At 32.3% G+C, this 6,000-nt stretch overlaps 2 long non-coding RNA genes across 2 annotated transcripts in view; one reads left to right on the top strand and one right to left on the bottom strand.

The window, feature by feature from the left end:
* LOC147843785 (uncharacterized) overlaps positions 1 to 4,788 on the bottom strand; it is an 83,713-nt gene extending 78,925 nt beyond the window's left edge. The window contains exon 1 of the long non-coding RNA XR_015490958.1: positions 2,540 to 4,788. This is a non-coding gene — a long non-coding RNA (uncharacterized LOC147843785). The remainder of the gene's footprint in view (positions 1 to 2,539) is intronic.
* Positions 1 to 5,704, top strand: part of LOC147843787 (uncharacterized) — a 62,002-nt gene extending 56,298 nt beyond the window's left edge. The window contains exons 2-3 of the long non-coding RNA XR_015490956.1: positions 2,698 to 3,457; positions 3,622 to 5,704. This is a non-coding gene — a long non-coding RNA (uncharacterized LOC147843787). The remainder of the gene's footprint in view (positions 1 to 2,697; positions 3,458 to 3,621) is intronic.
* The last annotated feature ends 296 nt before the right edge of the window (positions 5,705 to 6,000 follow it).

The following is a 6,000-nucleotide window of genomic DNA, read 5'->3' on the forward strand; positions in this document are numbered from 1 at the left end:
TCAAGTTATTATTTGCTACTCTTACAACTGGGATCCACCACAAGAGTTTTGTCAGGTAGTAGATATGGTGTATATATCTGTAAATATCCTGATTAGATTATTTCACCACAAAAAACATACACAGAAGCTCAAAGGACTTCAATATAAGCTGTTGAAATTCAGATTAAACTACGTAATTGTCACTCAGGGCTGCTGTTTATGCTACTGAGGGAGAGATGGGCACTAGTGGGCGGGGCTTTCCCCCTCTCATGACACGTACAAAGGCAGAATGTCAATCAAAGTGTTTCTGCAGACTGTTTATATTGAGTCTGATTATAAACAATACAATTAATACATTTTTACCATTAGAAGCTGGTTGTATTCACACACCATTGCCACATAATCCCTTATAAAAGTAATTTGTGCATAACAGGACCCCTTTAATGTATCTACTATTTGAACAGCATTTGATTATACTGATTTTTCAATAATTGATTGAACTAAATTATGTAACGTATTTTAATGTAACTTGCTGTAAGTGCAGGCCTCTTATTTGAAGTGTCCAAACTGTGAACTTGACAGATTTGTGTGCTTGTGCATGTGTGTGTGTGTGTTTGTGTTGTGTAAAGGTTTTATGCTTTCAAACTTTCTGTACGGGGGAGAAATTTTAGCCTGTCGTGAAATATTCATATGTTAGAAAGAGTCTCCAAAAAACCCAGGCAAAGTTGGAGCCGTTTCAACTCATCTTTTCTTTTCCCCATGCATGTGTGTTTTATTTTATCCAAAAATATTTACTTACACTCATATAGTCTAAAAACTTACTTTTTTTTCTCTTCTGCGGATGTTTAACAGAGCATTACCTGTGCTCTTATTCATGCGACAGACTTAAACGACAAAACTTCATAACATTATCACAATATGATTTGTCATATACATGGCTATTTACAGCATAACAAATGCAGAGGATAATGCAAACCTCATCCGCTGTTTTGACTGTGTGTGTGTGTGTGTGTTTGTGTGTGTGTGTGTGTGTGTGTGTGTGTGTGTGTGTGGGTGGGTGTGGGTGTGTTTTTCATTCATTCATGTGTTTATTCATTCATTCATTTATTTTTTTATTTATTCATTCATTTATTCGTTTATTTATTCATTTATTTTTTTCATTTGTTTATTTATTTATTTATTCATTTATAAATTCGTTCATTTATTCATTCATTCATTCATTTATTCGTTTTTCATTCATTCATTCATTCATTCATTCATTCATTCGTTTTTCATTCATTCGTTCATTTCTTTATTAATTCATTATTTCATTCATTTATTAACTTTTTAATTAAAAAATTAATTTGCTTATTCATTAATTCTTTTATTTATTCATTTGTTCATACTTTTCATTTATTCGTTTTTGTTTATTCCTTCATTCATTTATTAATTTATTAAATCTTTAATTAATTTAATTTATTCATAAACTTTATTTATTCAATAAATTTCATTTGTTTATTCATTAATTTGTTAATTTATTCATTTATTCTTTTATTTATTCATTTGTTTATTTATTCATTAATTTATTAATTAATTAATTAATTCATTCATTTTTTCATTTTTCATTCATTCTTCATTCATTCGTTCATTCATTTGTTTATTTTTTAATTAATTTATTCATTCATTTATTCATTCATTCTTTCATTTGTTTTATTTATTCATTCATTCATTCATTCATTCATTTGTTTATTAATTCAATATTTTATTCATTCATTAACTTGTTTATTTATTCAAAAATTAATTTGTTCATTCATTCATTTATTTGTTTGTTTATTCATTGGTTCATACTTTTCATTTATTCATTTATTTGTTTATTCCTTCATTTATTTATTAATTTATTAAGTGTTTAATTAATTTAATTCATTCATTAACTTGTTTATTCATTTACTTGTTTATTCATTAACTTTTTTATTCGTTTGTTTATTCATTCATTCATACGTTTCATTTTTCAGTATTCATTAATTTATTCATTAGTTTATTCCTTCATTCATTTGTTTATTAATTTATTCTTTTGTTCATTCTTTCATTTATTCATTAATTTCTAAGTTTTTTCATTCATTCATTCATTAATTAATTAGTTTGTTCATTCATTTTGTTTATTCATTCATACATTTATTCCTTCATTCATTTGTTTATTTATTTGTTCATTAGTTTGTTTATTCATTCATTCATTTATTCATTCATTTATTTGTTTATTAATTCATTCTTTCATTCATTCATTCTTGTCATTCATTAATTCATTATTCATTCATTCTTTTGCTTGTTTTTTCATTCATTTCATTTATTAATTAGTGTTTTATTCATTCATTTTTTTCATTCATTTTTTCATACACCCATTTATTAATCCATTCATTCATTCAGTTTGTTTTTCATTCATTTGTTTGTTTATTTATTCATTCATTTATTTATTCAGTGGTTTCATTCATTCTTTCGTTTGTTTCCATCCATCCATCCATCCATTCATATTAATAAATAATATATTTACTAATATAGACAAATGAGATCTTATTGTAAAGTGTACTAAAATAATGAAAAAAATAATAACAAAATGCCAAGATGTGTGCTCATGCTTATTTGTTTTGGATGACAGAAATAAAAATAAAGTGATATCAGCTGGGGTTGAGTGGATGAACTTTCCTTTAAAAGTGTGCTTTGTTTCTGGTGTTTTCTCTTGTCAAGATGAAGCCCATAGGAGGGAGACAAACAGGATCATCTTCATCTTCTGTCAGGACAAACGCTGCGCTGTGGACAGCTGTACACACACCAGGAACAGCGGACACCGTCAGAAGAAGCAGAGGTGAAGCCCTTCACAGAGACTTCCCGCACTATGGATCTGACATTTGCAGTGAAGTCTCTAAATATAGTCACATTTAGTATATGTTAACGTTATATTGAAGCATTTGTTTACATTTTCCAAAACTACTAACCACAGAGTTATGTGAGGTAAAAATATCAATCAGCATAAGCATTTATAGATTTTAAATGAGGGAAATAAACAAACATTAGATGTGCCACATACAGTTGAAACCAGAAGTTTCCATACACCATATAAAGGCACATAATAATTTTAAAAAGTCAGATGTTAATGTGACTAAACTTTTTCTCTTTGAAGTAAGTTAGGATGATCAAATGTGTTTCTGCTCTGCTTAATAGCAGAATAATGAGAGAGATATTTGTTGACAAATTGTTATAACTTTTCTTGAAAGTCAAGTTTACATACAATAAGATTATTCTGCCTCTGAAAAAGCTCAGATGATGATGTCAGGGTTTTGGAAGTTTCTGATTGGCTAATTGACAACATTTGAGTTAATTGGAGGCACAACTGTAGAAAGCTTAAACACACTGCTTCCTTGTGTGACAACATGGGAGAATCAACAAGACAGAATCAACAGAAAAGCCAGATCACAATTAGGTAAATTACTCTGGGAAAAAAAATAATGTTTGGAGACATGTCCTGTGCTCTGATGGAGATAAGATTGAACTGTTTGGCCATAATGACCAGCGTTACACTTGGAGGACAAAGGGGAAAGCTTACAAGCCTAGGAACAACATCCCAACTGTGAAGTAAGGGGGCGGCAGCATCATGTTGTGGGGCTGCAGTAGGGACTGGTCCACTTCACAGCATAGATGGCATCATGAAGAAAGAACATTATGGAGAAATACTGAAGCAACATCTCAAGAATGCCAGGAAATTAATATTTGGCCACAAATGGGTTTTACAAACAGACCATAAGCCTAAGCATACTGCCAAATGAGTTCAAATGTGCTTTAAGGACAACAGAGTGAATGTTTTGGAGTGGCCATCACAAAGCCCTGATCTCAATCCTATAGAGAATGTGTGGGCAGAGTTGAAAAAGCTTGTGCGATCAAGACAGCCAACAAATCTGACTCAGATTTAGCAATTGTGTCAGGAGGAATGGGCCAAAATTCCTTCAAACTATTGTGAGAAGCTTGTGGAAGGAGACCCAAAACATTTGACCAAAGTTATACAGTTTAAAAGCAAAGCTAACAAACACCAAGGAATGTGTGTAAACTTTTGACTGGAAATTAATAAAAAATTCTCTCATTATTCTGGCATTTATCAAATATAAATCATTTAGGTAATCTTAACGGACCTAAAATAGTAAACGTTTAATATGATTTACCATCAAACATTAAAAAAAAATGGTTATGTTCCTTTTTTAGAGTGTGTGTAAACTTCTGGATTCAATTTTAGATGTGACTAAAAGAAGTCTGATTTTTACAGTAGATAACATACTGTGTAAAAATTCTGTAATACAAACTGCACAAACCAAAAGAAATAATGCCAATCAACGTTTTTTAGATGTTATTATCAGTATTATTAGTTTTTAAGAAATCTATAAGCTTGTGTGCTCCAAAATGAATGTTTAGGAGATATAAAACTGATATAAACATGTTAAACATGCAAAGCTTGTAGTTTGCATCTTCTACCTTTATGAAGCAATGATTTTTTTCATGTCATCTCAAACTACAGTCTCTCATCAAATCATAGCCAATCAAATGCTCTTTAGTATCTGTCATGCCCCGCCCACTTTAAGATCCTTCTCATTTGCTTTTCGTCTGATGTGCTTGAGCTCAACCACTCTCACTGGCAGAGCTGTGATAAAACAAAACGCTATTAGGTGTTTTTTTAAAGGGGAGGAGCTACACTATGTCCCGCCCTCTCTTTGTGCTTCGCTTGAGATTACGTCAAACATTGAATAAAAAATGCATATTTCAAAGCACTTCATGAGCACTTTAATATTTAATAAAACCAATTTGAATAATAACATGAATTATATAAAGTTAACTCTAAAAAAAAAAGTATGTTTGTATCTAGGGCTGGGAGATATTGCAAAATAAATGATAACGATATCATGTTTCATATCGTTCGGAATCTATAGTAATTGAATATTTTTTAACAATGTTTTTGTTAGGATTTGTTATTTATTTAACCACTTTACCAACATTACTAAGGCAAACAGTTCTAATAGTTAAAACTGTAAGCAATGTTTTTCAGTTGTCCATTCATTTTCCTTCGGCTTAGTCCCTTTATTCATCAGGGGTCGCCACAGCAGAATGAACTGCCAACTTATCCAGCATTTGTTTTACACAGCAGATACCCTTCCAGCTGCAACCCAGTACTGGGAAACACCCATACACACTCATTCTCTCTCACACACACACACACACTCATACACTACGGCCAATTTAGTTGATCAATTCCCCTAGTGCATGTGTTTGGACTATGGGGGAAACCGGAGCACCCAGAGGAAACCCACGTGAATGCGGGGAGAATATACAAACTCCACACAGAAACACCAACTGACCCAGTTTGGGCTCAAACCAGCAACCTTTCTGTGAGGTGATTGTGCTATCCACTGCGCCACCGTGATGCTCTTGATAATTGATATATTTTTGGTAATTGATATATTTAGAACTTATTTTAATACTCACTGATTAGGCTTTTCAGAGTAACTGAAGCACCAGCTGTAAAGGCTCCGCCCTCTTTTAGAAAGGGGGTGGGGCAGCAGCTCATTAGCATTTAAGGAGAGACACACGCAAAAACAGAGTGTATTATCCAAAAAAAAAGGCATTTATAGCAGGATATAATGACTATCTGTGAGGTGTTTTGAGCTGAAGCTTCACAGACACCTTCTCACCTTTCAGTTATATTACTTCTTGTAAAAAAAAAAGAGCAAAATTTGAACCGTTTAATAATTGTGCTGTGTGGACACATGCTGGTGTGAAACCCGAGAGCAGGTCTAAATCAGCACTGAGTGAGACACACACACACACACACACACACACACGCTTCAGTCAGTCAGGAGGTCAAACTCTAAATCTACTACAACTAACTCCAGCTGAGACCTGTGAGAAGGACATGAGTAGATCTTCATTTAGCCCTTCAATTCCTTCATTCCTCCGTCTTCTGTTTTCATTTCTGTCTGGGGATTAAATGAAATCTCTGCAGAGACTGAA

The sequence above is a fragment of the Danio rerio genome, chromosome 5, assembly GCF_052040795.2.
Source record: "Danio rerio strain M-AB ecotype USA chromosome 5, GRCz13ab, whole genome shotgun sequence".
Classification (NCBI taxonomy): domain Eukaryota; kingdom Metazoa; phylum Chordata; class Actinopteri; order Cypriniformes; family Danionidae; genus Danio; species Danio rerio.